The sequence below is a fragment of the Triticum aestivum genome, chromosome 7A (assembly GCF_018294505.1).
Source record: "Triticum aestivum cultivar Chinese Spring chromosome 7A, IWGSC CS RefSeq v2.1, whole genome shotgun sequence".
Classification (NCBI taxonomy): domain Eukaryota; kingdom Viridiplantae; phylum Streptophyta; class Magnoliopsida; order Poales; family Poaceae; genus Triticum; species Triticum aestivum.
In genome coordinates this window covers 612,985,610-613,000,077 of record NC_057812.1, presented here as the reverse complement: position 1 = coordinate 613,000,077, position 14,468 = coordinate 612,985,610, and positions in this window count along the sequence as shown.

Sequence of the window (14,468 nt, the reverse complement as noted above, 5' to 3'; positions counted from 1 at the left end):
GTGCTTTGCACATAGGTGGCTTGCGGGTGACAGTTTCTCCAACTTTAGTTGAACCGAGTGTGGCTACGCCCGGTCCTTGCGAACGTTAAAACAGCACCAACTTGACAAACTATCATTGTGGTTTTGATGCGTAGGTAAGATTGGTTCTTGCTTAAGCCCGTAGCAGCCACGTAAAACTTGCAACAACAAAGTAGAGGACGTCTAACTTGTTTTTGCAGGGCATGTTGTGATGTGATATGGTCAAGACATGATGCTAAATTTTATTGTATGAGATGATCATGTTTTGTAACCGAGTTATCGGCAACCGGCAGGAGCCATATGGTTGTCGCTTTATTGTATGCAATGCAATCGCCCTGTAATGCTTTACTTTATCACTAAGCGGTAGCGATAGTCGTAGAAGCATAAGATTGGCGAGACGACAACGATGCTACGATGGAGATCAAGGTGTCGCGCCGGTGACGATGGTGATCACGACGGTGCTTCAAGGATGGAGATCACAAGCACAAGATGATGATGGCCATATCATATCACTTATATTGATTGCATGTGATGTTTATCTTTTATGCATCTTATCTTGCTTTGATTGACGGTAGCATTATAAGATGATCTCTCACTAAATTTCAAGATAAAAGTGTTCTCCCAGAGTATGCACCGTTGCCAAAGTTCGTCGTGCCCAGACACCATGTGATGATCGGGTGTGATAAGCTCTATGTCCATCTACAACGGGTGCAAGCCAGTTTTGCACACGCAGAATACTCAGGTTATACTTGACGAGCCTAGCATATGCAGATATGGCCTCGGAACACTGAGATCGAAAGGTCGAGCGTGAATCATATAGTAGATATGATCAACATTGCGATGTTCACCATTTAAAACTACTCCATTTCACATGATGATCGGTTATGGTTTAGTTGATTTGGATCACGTGATCACTTAGATGATTAGAGGGATGTCTATCTAAGTGGGAGTTCTTGAGTAATATGATTAATTGAACTTAAATTTATCATGAACTTAGTCCCTGATAGTATCTTGCTTGTTTATGTTAATTGTAGATAAATGGCCCGTGCTGTTGTTCCGTTAAATTTTAATGCGTTCCTTGAGAAAGCAAAGTTGAAAGATGATGGTAGCAATTACACGGACTGGGTCCGTAACTTGAGGATTATCCTCATTGCTGCATAGAAGAATTACGTCCTGGAAGCACCGCTGGGTGCCAGGCCTGCTGCTGGAGCAACACCAGATGTTATGAACGTCTGGCAGAGCAAAGCTGATGACTACTCGATAGTTCAGTGTGCCATGCTTTACGGCTTAGAATCGGGACTTCGACGACATTTTGAACATCATGGAGCATATGAGATGTTCCAGGAGTTGAAGTTAATATTTCAAGCAAATTCCCGGATTGAGAGATATGAAGTCTCCAATAAGTTCTATAGCTGCAAGATGGAGGAGAACAGTTCTGTCAGTGAGCATATACTCAAAATGTCTGGGTATAATAATCACTTGATTCAGATGGGAGTTAATCTTCCAGATGATTGCGTCATTGACAGAATTCTCCAATCACTGCCACCAAGCTACACGAGCTTTGTGATGAACTATAATATGCAAGGGATGAATAAGACTATTCCCGAGCTCTTCGCAATGCTGAAAGCTGCGGAGGTAGAAATCAAGAAGGAGCATCAAGTGTTGATGGTCAACAAGACCACTAGTTTCAAGAAAAAGGGCAAAGGGAAGAAGAAGGGGAACTTCAAGAAGAAAAGCAAGCAAGTTGCTGATCAGGAGAAGAAACCCAAGTCTGGACCTAAGCCTGAAACTGAGTGCTTCTACTGCAAGCAGACTGGTCACTGGAAGCGGAACTGCCCCAAGTATTTGGCAGATAAGAAGGATGGCAAGGTGAACAAAGGTATATGTGATATACATGTTATTGATGTGTACCTTACTAGAGCTCGCAGTAGCACCTGGGTATTTGATACTGGTTCTGTTGCTAATATTTGCAACTCGAAACAGGGACTACGGATTAAGCGAACACTGGCAAAGGACGAGGTGACGATGCGCGTGGGAAATGGTTCTAAAGTCGATGTGATCGCGGTCGGCACACTACCTCTACATCTACCTTCGGGATTAGTATTAGACCTAAATAATTGTTATTTGGTGCCAGCGTTGAGCATGAACATTATATCTGGATCTTGTTTAATGCGAGACGGTTATTCATTTAAATCAGAGAATAATGGTTGTTCTATTTATATGAGTAATATCTTTTATGGTCATGCACCTTTGAAGAGTGGTCTATTTTTGATGAATCTCGATAGTAGTAACACACATATTCATAATGTTGAAGCCAAAAGATGCAGAGTTGATAATGATAGTGCAACTTATTTGTGGCACTGCCGTTTAGGTCATATCGGTGTAAAGCGCATGAAGAAACTCCATACCGATGGACTTTTGGAACCTCTTGATTATGAATCACTTGGTACTTGCGAACCGTGCCTTATGGGCAAGATGACTAAAACACCGTTCTCCGGTACAATGGAGAGAGCAACAGATTTGCTGGAAATCATACATACAGATGTATGTGGTCCGATGAATGTTGAGGCTCGTGGCGGATATCGTTATTTTCTCACCTTCACAGATGATTTAAGCAGATATGGGTATATCTACTTAATGAAGCATAAGTCTGAAACATTTGAAAAGTTCAAAGAATTTCAGAGTGAAGTTGAAAATCATCGTAACAAGAAAATAAAGTTTCTGCGATCTAATCGTGGAGGAGAATATTTGAGTTACAAGTTTGGTCTACATCTGAAACAATGCGGAATAGTTTCGCAACTCACGCCACCCGGAACACCTCAGCGTAATGGTGTGTCCGAACGTCGTAATCGTAGTTTACTTGATATGGTGCGATCTATGATGTCTCTTACAAATTTACCGCTATCATTTTGGGGTTATGCTTTAGAGACGGCCGCATTCACGTTAAATAGGGCACCATCAAAATCCGTTGAGACGACACCTTATGAACTATGGTTTGGCAAGAAACCAAAGTTGTCGTTTCTTAAAGTTTGGGGCTGTGATGCTTATGTGAAAAAGCTTCAACCTGATAAGCTCGAACCCAAATCGGAGAAATGCGTCTTCATAGGATACCCAAAGGAGACTGTTGGGTACACCTTCTATCACAGATCCGAAGGCAAGACATTCGTTGCTAAGAATGGATCCTTTCTAGAGAAGGAGTTTCTCTCGAAAGAAGTGAGTGGGAGGAAAGTAGAACTTGACGAGGTAACTGTACCTGCTCCCTTATTGGAAAGTAGTACATCACAGAAACCTGTTTCTACGACACCTACACCAATTAGTGAGGAAGCTAATGATAATGATCATGAAACTTCAGAACAAGATACTACTGAACCTCGTAGATCAACCAGAGTAAGATCCGCGCCAGAGTGGTACGGTAATCCTGTTCTGGAAGTCGTGCTACTAGATCATGATGAACCTACGAACTATCAAGGAGCGATGGTGAGCCCAGATTCTGAAAAATGGCTTGAAGCCATGAAATCTGAGATGGGATCCATGTATGAGAACAAAAGTATGGACTTTGGTTGACTTCCCCGATGATCGGCAAGCAATTGAGAATAAATGGATCTTCAAGAAGAAGACTAACGCTGACGGTAATATTACTGTCTACAAAGCTCGACTTGTCGCAAAAGGTTTTCGACAAGTTCAAGGGGTTGACTACGATGAGACCTTCTCACCCGTAGCGATGCTTAAGTCTGTCTGAATCATGTTATCAATTGCCGCATTTTATGATTATGAAATTTGGTAGATGGATGTCAAAACTGCATTCCTGAATGGATTTCTGGAAGAAGAGTTGTATATGATGCAACCAGAAGGTTTTGTCGATCCAAAGGGAGCTAACAAAGTGTGCAAGCTCCAGCGATCCATTTATGGACTGGTGCAAGCCTCTCGGAGTTGGAATAAACGCTTTGATAGTGTGATCAAAGCATTTGGTTTTATACAGACCTTTGGAGAAGCCTGTATTTATAAGAAAGTGAGTGGGAGCTCTGTAGCATTTCTGATATTATATGTGGATGACATATTACTGATTGGAAATGATATAGAATTTCTGGATAGCATAAAGGGATACTTGAATAAGAGTTTTTCAATGAAAGACCTTGGTGAAGCTGCTTACATATTAGGCATAAAGATCTATAGAGATAGATCAAGACGCTTAATTGGACTTTCACAAAGCACATACCTTGACAAGATTTTGAAGAAGTTCAAAATGGATCAAGCAAAGAAAGGGTTCTTGCCTGTGTTACAAGGTGTGAAGTTGAGTCAGACTCAATGCCTGACCACTGCAGAAGATAGAGAGAAAATGAAAGATGTTCCCTATGCGTCAGCCATAGGCTCTATCATGTATGCAATGCTGTGTACCAGACCTGATGTGTGCCTTGCTATAAGTCTAGCAGGGAGGTACCAAAGTAATCCAGGAGTGGATCACTGGACAGCGGTCAAGAACATCCTGAAGTACCTGAAAAGGACTAAGGATATGTTTCTCGTATATGGAGGTGACAAAGAGCTCATCGTAAACGGTTACGTTGATGCAAGCTTTGACACTGATCCGGACGATTCTAAATCGCAAACTGGATACGTGTTTACATTAAACGGTGGAGCTGTCAGTTGGTGCAGTTCTAAATAGAGCGTCGTGGCGGGATCTACGTGTGAAGCGGAATACATAGCTGCTTCGGAAGCAGCGAATGAAGGAGTCTGGATGAATGAGTTCATATCCGATCTAGATGTCATACCTAGTGCATCGGGTCCAATGAAAATCTTTTGTGACAATACTGGTGCAATTGCCTTGGCAAAGGAATCCAGATTTCACAAGAGAACCAAGCACATCAAGAGACGCTTCAATTCCATCCGGGATCTAGTCCAGGTGGGAGACATAGAGATTTGCAAGAGACATATGGATCTGAATGTAGCAGACCCGTTGACTAAGCCTCTTCCACGAGCAAAACATGATCAGCACCAAGGCTCCATGGGTGTTAGAATCATTACTGTGTAATCTAGATTATTGACTCTAGTGCAAGTGGGAGACAGAAGGAAATATGCCCTAGAGGCAATAATAAAGTTATTATTTATTTCCTTATATATCATGATAAAAGTTTATTATTCATGCTAGAATTGTATTAACCGGAAACATAATACATGTGTGAATACATAGACAATCAGAGTGTCACTAGTATGCCTCTACTAGACTAGCTTGTTAATCAAAGATGGTTATGTTTCCTAACCATGGACAAAGAGTTGTCATTTGATTAACAGGATCACATCATTAGATTAATGATCTGATTGACATGACCCATTCCATTAGCTTAGCACCCGATCGTTTAGTATGTTGCTATTGCTTTCTTCATGACTTATACATGTTCCTATGACTATGAGATTATGCAACGCCCGTTTGCCAGAGGAACACTTTGTATGCTACCAAACGTCACAACGTAACTGGGTGATTATAAAGGAGCTCTACAGGTGTCTCCTTAGGTACATGTTGGGTTGGCGTATTTCGAGATTAGGATTTGTCACTCCGAGTGCCGGAGAGGTATCTCTGGGCCCTCTCGGTAATGCACATCACATAAGCCTTGCAAGCATTGCAACTAATGAGTTAGTTGTGAGATGATGTATTACGGAACGAGTAAAGAGACTTGCCGGTAACGAGATTGAACTAGGTAATGGATACCGACGATCGAATCTCGGGCAAGTAACATACCGATGACAAAGGGAACAACGTATTTTGTTATGCGGTCTGACCGATAAAAGATCTTCGTAGAATATGTAGGAACCAATATGAGCATCCAGGTTCTGCTATTGGTTATTGATCGGAGGCGTGTCTCGGTCCTGTCTACATTGTTCTCGAACCCGTAGGGTCCGCACGCTTAAGGTTACGATGACAGTTATATTACGAGTTTATGCATTTTGATGTACCGAAGGTTGTTCAGAGTCCCGGATGTGATCACGGACATGACGAGGAGTCTCGAAATGGTCGAGACATAAATATTGATATGTTGGAAGCCTATGTTTGGATATCGGAAGTGTTCCGGGTGAAATCGGGATTTTACCGGAGTACCGGGAGGTTACCGGAACCCCATGGGAGGTATATGGGCCTTAGTGGGCCTTAGTGGAAGAGAGGAGAGGTGGCCAGAGATGGGCCACGCGCCCCTCCCCCCCTTGGTCCGAATAGGACAAGGAGAGGGGGCCGGCCCCCCTTCCTCCTCTCTCTCCTCTTTCCCCCCCTCCGTGAATCCTATTCCAACTAGGAAAGGGGGGAAGTCCTACTCCCGGAAGGAGTAGGACTCCTCCTGGGGCGCCACCTCTTGGCCGGCCAGCCCCCCCTTTGAGCCTTTATATACGGAGGCACGGGAAACCCCTAGAGGAACAAGTTGATCCACGTGATCATATTCTTAGCCGTGTGCGGTGCCCCCTTCCACCACAGTCCTCGATAATATTGTAGCGGTGCTTAGGCGAAGCCTTGCGACGGTAGTACATCAAGATCGTCACCACGCCGTTGTGCTGACGGAACTCTTCCCTGACACTTTGCTGGATCGGAGTCCGGGGATCGTCATCGAGCTGAACGTGTGCTAGAACTCGGAGGTGCTGTAGTTTCGGTGCTTGATCGGTCAGGCCGTGAAGACGTACGACTACATCAACCAAGTTAACGCTTCTGTTGTCGATCTACAAGGGTACATAGATCATACTCTCCCCTCTCATTGCTATGCATCACCATGATCTTGTGTGTGCGTAGGATTTTTTTTTGAAATTACTACGTTCCCCAACAGATCCTATCTCGGATTTCATGGCTTCCAGCCATTTGTCGGAATCTGGGCCCGCCATCGCTTCTTCATAGTTCGAAGGTTCACCGTTGTCTAACAACATGATTTCCAAGACAGGGTTGTCATACCACTCTGGTGTGGAACGTGTCCTTGTGGACCTACGAAGTTCAGTAGCAACTTGATCTGATGTTTCATGATCATCATCATTAACTTCCTCTCTAGTCGGTGCAGGCACCTCAGGAACAATTTCCTGAGCTGCGCCACTCTCCGGTTCAAGAGGCAATACTTCATCAAGTTCCACTTTCCTCCCACTTACTTCTCTCGAGAGAAACTCTTTCTCTAGAAAGGATCCATTCTTGGCAACAAAGATCTTGCCTTCGGATCTGAGGTAGAAGGTATACCCAATAGTTTCTTTAGGGTATCCTATGAAGACACATTTTTCCGATTTGGGTTCGAGCTTTTCAGGTTTAAGTTTCTTGACATAAGCATGGCATCCCCAAACTTTTAGAAACGACAGCTTAGGTTTCTTCCCAAACCATAATTCATACGGTGTCGTCTCAACGGATTTCGACGGAGCCCTTTTTAAAGTGAATGCGGCAGTCTCTAAAGCATAGCCCCAAAATGACAGCGGCAGATCGGTAAGAGACATCATAGATCGCACCATATCCAATAGAGTGCGATTACGACATTCGGACACACCATTACGCTGAGGTGTTCCAGGCGGCATGAGTTGTGAAACTATTCCACATTTCCTTAAGTGCGTGCCAAATTCGTGACTCAAGTATTCCCCCCCACGATCTGATCGCAAGAACTTGATTTTCCTGTCACGTTGATTCTCAACCTCACTCTGAAATTCCTTGAACTTTTCAAATGTCTCAGACTTGTGTTTCATTAAGTAGACATACCCATATCTACTCAAGTCATCAGTGAGGGTGATAACATAACAATAGCCACCGTGAGCCTCAACACTCATTGGACCGCACACATCAGTATGTATGATTTCCAATAAGTTGGTTGCTCGCTCCATTGTTCCTGAGAACGGAGTCTTGGTCATTTTACCCATGAGGCATGGTTCGCACGTGTCAAATGATTCGTAATCAAGGGAGTCCAAAAGTCCATCTGCATGGAGCTTCTTCATGCGTTTGACACCTATGTGACCAAGGTGGCAGTGCCACAAGTATGTGGGACTATCATTGTCAACCTTACATCTTTTGGTATTCACACTATGAATATGTGTAACATTACGCTCGAGATTCATTAAGAATAAACCATTCACCAGCAGAGCATGACCATAAAACATATCTCTCATATAAATAGAACAACCATTATTCTCGGATTTAAATGAGTAGCCATCTCGAATTAAACGAGATCCTGATACAATGTTCATGCTCAAAGCTGGCACTAAATAACAATTATTGAGGTTTAAAACTAATCCCGTAGGTAAATGTAGAGGTAGCGTGCCGACGTCGATCACATCGGCCTTGGAACCATTCCCGACGCGCATCGTCACCTCGTCCTTCGCCAGTCTCTGCTTATTCCACAGCTCCTGCTTTGAGTTACAAATGTGAGCAACCACACCGGTATCAAATACCCAGGAGCTACTACGAGTACTGGTAAGGTACACATCAATTACATGTATATCACATATACCTTTAGTGTTGCCGGCCGTCTTGTCCGCTAAGTATTTGGGGGTAGTTCCGCTTCCAGTGACCACTTCCCTTGCAATAAAAACACTCAGTCTCGGGCTTGGGTCCATTCTTTGGCTTCTCCCCGGTAGCTTGCTTACCGGGCGCGGCAACTCCCTTGCCGTCCTTCTTGAAGTTCTTTTTACCCTTGACTTTCTTGAACTTAGTGGTTTTATTCACCATCAACACTTGATGTTCCTTCTTGATTTCCACCTTCGCTGATTTCAGCATTGAATATACCTCAGGAATGGTCTTTTCCATCCCCTGCATATTGAAGTTCATCACAAAGCTCTTGTAGCTCGGTGGAAGCGACTGAAGGATTCTGTCAATGACCGCGTCATCCGGGAGATTAACTCCCAGCTGAGTCAAATGGTTATGCAACCCAGACATTTTGAGTATGTGCTCACTGACAGAACTATTTTCCTCCATCTTACAACTGAAGAACTTGTCGGAGACTTCATATCTCCCGACCCGGGCATGAGCTTGGAAAACCATTTTCAGCTCTTCGAACATCTCATATGCTCTGTGTTGCTCAAAACACTTTTGGAGCCCCGGTTCTAAGCTGTAAAGCATGCCGCACTGAACGAGGCAGTAATCATCACCACGTGACTGCCAAGCGTTCATAACGTCTTGGTTCTGTGGGACAGGTGCGTCACCTAGCGGTGCTTCTAGGACATAATCTTTCTTGGCAGCTATGAGGATGATCCTCAGGTTCCGGACCCAGTCCGTATAGTTGCTGCCATCGTCTTTCAGCTTGGTTTTCTCTAGGAACGCGTTGAAGTTGAGGACAACATGGGCCATTTGATCTACAAGACATATTGTAAAGATTTTAGACTAAGTTCATGATAATTAAGTTCATCTAATCAAATTATTCAATGAACTCCCACTCAGATAGACATCCCTCTAGTCATCTAAGTGAAACATGATCCGAGTCAACTAGGCCGTGTCCGATCATCACGTGAGACGGACTAGTCAACATCGGTGAACATCTTCATGTTGATCGTATCTTCTATACGACTCATGCTCGACCTTTCAGTCTTCCGTGTTCCAAGGCCATGTCTGTACATGCTAGGCTCGTCAAGTCAACCTAAGTGTATTGCGTGTGTAAATCTGGCTTACACCCATTGTATTCGAACGTTAGAATCTATCACACCCGATCATCACGTGGTGCTTCGAAACAACGAACCTTCGCAAAGGTGCACAGTTAGGGGGAACACTTTCTTGAAATTATTACGAGGGATCATCTTATTTAAGCTACTGTCGTTCTAAGCAAATAAGATGTAAAACATGATTAACATCACATGCAATCAAATAGTGACATGATATGACCAATATCATTTGCTCCTTTTGATCTCCATCTTCGGGGCTCCATGATCATCGTTGTCACCGGCATGACACCATGATCTCCACCATCGTGTCTTCTTAAAGTTGTCTCGTCATCTATTACTTCTACTACTATGGCTAACGCTTCAGCAATAAAGTAAAGTAATTACATGACGTTTATGTTGACATGCAGGTTATAAATAAACTAAGACAACTCCTATGGCTCCTGCCGGTTGTCATACTCATCGACATGCAAGTCGTGATTCCTGTTACAAGAACATGATCAATCTCATACATCACATGTGTAAATCTAGCTTACACCCGTTGTATGCGAATGTTAGAATCTATCACACCCGATCATCACGTGGTGCTTCGAAACAATGAACCTTCGCAACGGTGCACAGTTAGGGGAAACACTTTCTTGAAATTATTGCGAGGGATCATCTTATTTATGCTACCGTCGTTCTAAGCAAATAAGATGTAAACATGACAAACATCACATGCAAATCATAAAGTGACATGATATGGCCAATATCATCTTGCGCCTTTTGATCTCCATCTTCGAGGTGCGGCATGATCACCTTCGTCACTGGCATGACACCATGATCTCCATCATCATGATCTCCATCATCGTGTCTTTATGAAGTTGTCTCGCCAACTATTACTTCTACTACTATGGCTAACGGTTAGCAATAAAGTAAAGTAATTACATGGCGTTTTTCATTGACACGCAGGTCATACAATAAATTAAGACAACTCTTATGGCTCCTGCCGGTTGTCATACTCATCGACATGCAAGTCGTGATTCCTATTACAAGAACATGATCAATCTCATACATCACATATATATAATTCATCACATCCTTTTGGCCATATCACATCACATAGCATACCCTGCAAAAACAAGTTAGACGTCCTCTAATTGTTGTTGCATGTTTTACGTGGCTGCTATGGGTTTCTAGCAAGAACGTTTCTTACCTACGCAAAAGCCACAATGGTGATATGCCAATTGCTATTTACCCTTCATAAGGACCCTCTTCATCGAATCCGATCCGACTAAAGTGGGAGAGATAGACACCCGCCAGCCACCTTATGCAACTAGTGCATGTCAGTCGGTGGAACTAGTCTCATGTAAGCGTACGTGCAAGGTCGGTCCGGGCCGCTTCATCCCACGATGCCACCGAATCAAGATAAGACTAGTAACGACAAGCAAATTGACAATATCGACGCCCACAACTGCTTTGTGTTCTACTCATGCATAGAAACTACGCATAGACCTAGCTCATGATGCCACTATTGGGGATCGTAGCAGAAATTTAAAATTTTCTACGCATCACCAAGATCAATCTATGGAGTCATCTAGCAACGAGGGAGAAGGGAGTGCATCTACATACCCTTGTAGATCGCGAGCGGAAGCGTTCAAGAGAACAGGGTTGATGGAGTCATACTTGTCGTGATCCAAATCACCGATGACCTAGCGCCGAACGGACGGCACCTCCGCGTTCAACACACGTACGGTTGGGAAGACGTCTCCTCCAACTTGACCCAGCAAGGGGAAGGAGAGGTTGATGGAGATCCAGCAGCACGACGGCGTGGTGGTGGAAGCAACGACGATCTCGGCAGGGCTTCGCCAAGCACAGCGAGAGGGAGAGGTGTCACGGGAGGGAGAGGGAGGCGCCAGGGGCTAGGGTGCGGCTGCCCTCCCTCCCCCCACTATATATAGGACCCCTAGGGGGGCGCCGGCCCTAGGAGATGGGATCTCCAAGGGGGGGCGACGGCCAAGGGGGTGGCTTGCCCCCCCACCCCTAGGGTTTCCAACCCTAGGCGCAGGGGAGGCCCATGGGAGGGTGCACCAGCCCACCAGGGGCTGGTTCCCCTCCCACTTCAGCCCATGGGGCCCTCCGGGATAGGTGGCCCCACCCGATGGACCCCCGGGACCCTTCTGGTGGTCCCGGTACAATACCGATTACCCCCGAAACTTTCCCGATGGCCGAAACTTGACTTCCTATATATAAACTTCACCTCCGGACCATTCCGGAACTCCTCGTGACGTCCGGGATCTCATCCGGGACTCCGAACAACTTTCGGGTTACCGTATACTAATATCTCAACAACCCTAGCGTCACCGAACCTTAAGTGTGTAGACCCTACGGGTTTGGGAGACACGCAGACATGACCGAGACGACTCTCCGGTCAATAACCAACAGTGGGATCTGGATACCCATGTTGGCTCCCACATGCTCCTCGATGATCTCATCGGATGAACCACGATGTCGAGGATTCAATCAATCCTGTATACAATTCCCTTTGTCAATCGGTACGTTACTTGCCCGAGACTCGATCATCGGTATCCCAATACCTCGTTCAATCTCGTTACCGGAAAGTCAATTTACTCGTACCGTAATGCATGATCCCATGATCAACCACTTGGTCACATTGAGCTCATTATGATGATGCATTACCGAGTGGGCCCAGGGATACCTCTCCGTCATACGGAGTGACAAATCCCAGTCTCGATTCGTGCCAACCCAACAGACACTTTCGGAGATACCCGTAGTGCACCTTTATAGTCACCCAGTTACGTTGTGACGTTTGGTACACCCAAAGCACTCCTACGGTATCCGGGAGTTGCACAATCTCATGGTCTAAGGAAATGATACTTGACATTTGGAAAAGCTCTAGCAAACGAACTACACGATCTTTAAGCTATGCTTAGGATTGGGTCTTGTCCATCACATCATTCTCCTAATGATGTGATCCCGTTATCAATGACATCCAATGTCCATAGTCAGGAAACCATGACTATCTTTTGATCAACGAGCTAGTCAACTAGAGGCTCACTAGGGACGTGTTGTGGTCTATGTATTCACACATGTATTACGATTTCCGGATAACACAATTATAGCATGAACAATAGACAATTAGCATGAACAAGGAAATATAATAATAACCATTTTATTATTGCCTCTAGGGCATATTTCCAACACCGGCGCCCCGACCCCCTCGGCGCCCGCGGTCCCCTCGGCGCCTGTGGCCGGTCCGGTCAACCGCGCCCGTACGGGCGTTTTTCGCCCGTGCTCGCGCTACGCCTCGGATGACTACGTCCATGCGGCGTCCACCTCTGAGCCGTCGCCGTTGCCGTCCTTCGTTCGAGCCGCTCTTCCTGACCCGCTCTGGATGGCTGCAATGCAAGAGGAGTCTGACGCCCTGTTGCGCAACCGGACATGGCAGCTTGTTCCCCGTCCCCGGCACGCCAACGTGATTACCGGGAAGTGGGTCTTTAAACACAAGCTCCGTCCTGATGGTACCCTTGATCGCTACAAAGCGCGATGGGTCGTTCGTGGCTTTCGACAGTGTGCTGGCATCGACTTCACCGACACCTTCGCTCCGGTCATCAAGCCCGGCATGATACGCACGGTTCTCCACCTTGCGGTCTCCTGTGCTTGTCCGGTGCACCAGATGGACGTCTCCAACGCCTTCCTCCATGGTCACCTCGAGGAGCAGGTCTTCTGCCAGCAGCCCACCGGGTTTGTTGACCCGACGCTTCCCGACCACGTGTGCCTGCTTTCGCGGTCCTTGTATGGACTTAAGCAGGCTTTGCGCGCTTGGTACTAGCGCATAGCGGCGTTTCTCCACCAGCCGGGGTTCCGCTCTACCCGCTCGGACGCCTCGCTCTTCGTCTGTCATCAGGGCTCTGACATGGCCTACTTGCTGCTCTATGTCGACGACATCATCCTGATGGCATGTACGGCTGGTCTCCTCAGTCAGCTCACGGCTCGTCTTCGCGCTGAGTTCGCCATCAAGGACTTGGGTCCTTTGCACTACTTCCTCGGTGTCGAGGTGGTGCGCCGTCCGGATGGCTTCTTTCTTCATCAGCAGAAGTACGCTCATGAGCTCCTCGAGCGTGCTGGCATGCTTAACTGCAAGCCCGCCGCTACGCCTATTGATACGAAGGACAAGCTTTCTGCCACGGATGGTTCTCCTGCTTCGGATGCTGCTTTCTATCGGTCTATCGTTGGTGCTCTCCAGTACCTCACTCTGACTCAACAGAAGATCCAGTATGCCGTGCAGCAGGTGTGTCTTCATATGCATGCTCCTCGCGACGTTCATTGGGCTGCCATCAAGCGGATTCTCCGGTATATCTGTGGAACTATGGATCTTGGCATCACGCTTCACGCCTCCGCTGACACCGCCCTCACCGCCTACTCTGATGCAGACTGGGCGGGCTGCCCTGACACTCGTCGCCCCACTTCGGGCTATTGTGTCTACCTTGGACCCTCACTCATCTCGTGGTCGTCCAAGCGGCAGCCTACGGTCTCTCGTTCTAGTGCTGAGGCTGAGTATCGTGCAGTGGCCAACACCGTCGCCGAGTGTTCGTGGCTTCGCCAACCGCTTCAGGAGCTCTCTTGCCCCGTTGACCGTGCCACGGTGGTCTACTGCGGCAACGTCTCGGCGATCTACCTCTCTGCTAACCCGATGCATCATCGACGGACCTAGCATATTGAGTTGGATATTCATTTTGTTCGGGAACAGGTGGCCCTTGGCCATATTCGTGTTTTACACGTCCCTACTTCCCAACAATTTGCAGATATCATGATCAAGGGCTTGCCTACGGAGTCATTTGAGAAGTTCTGGTCCAGTCTTTGCGTCA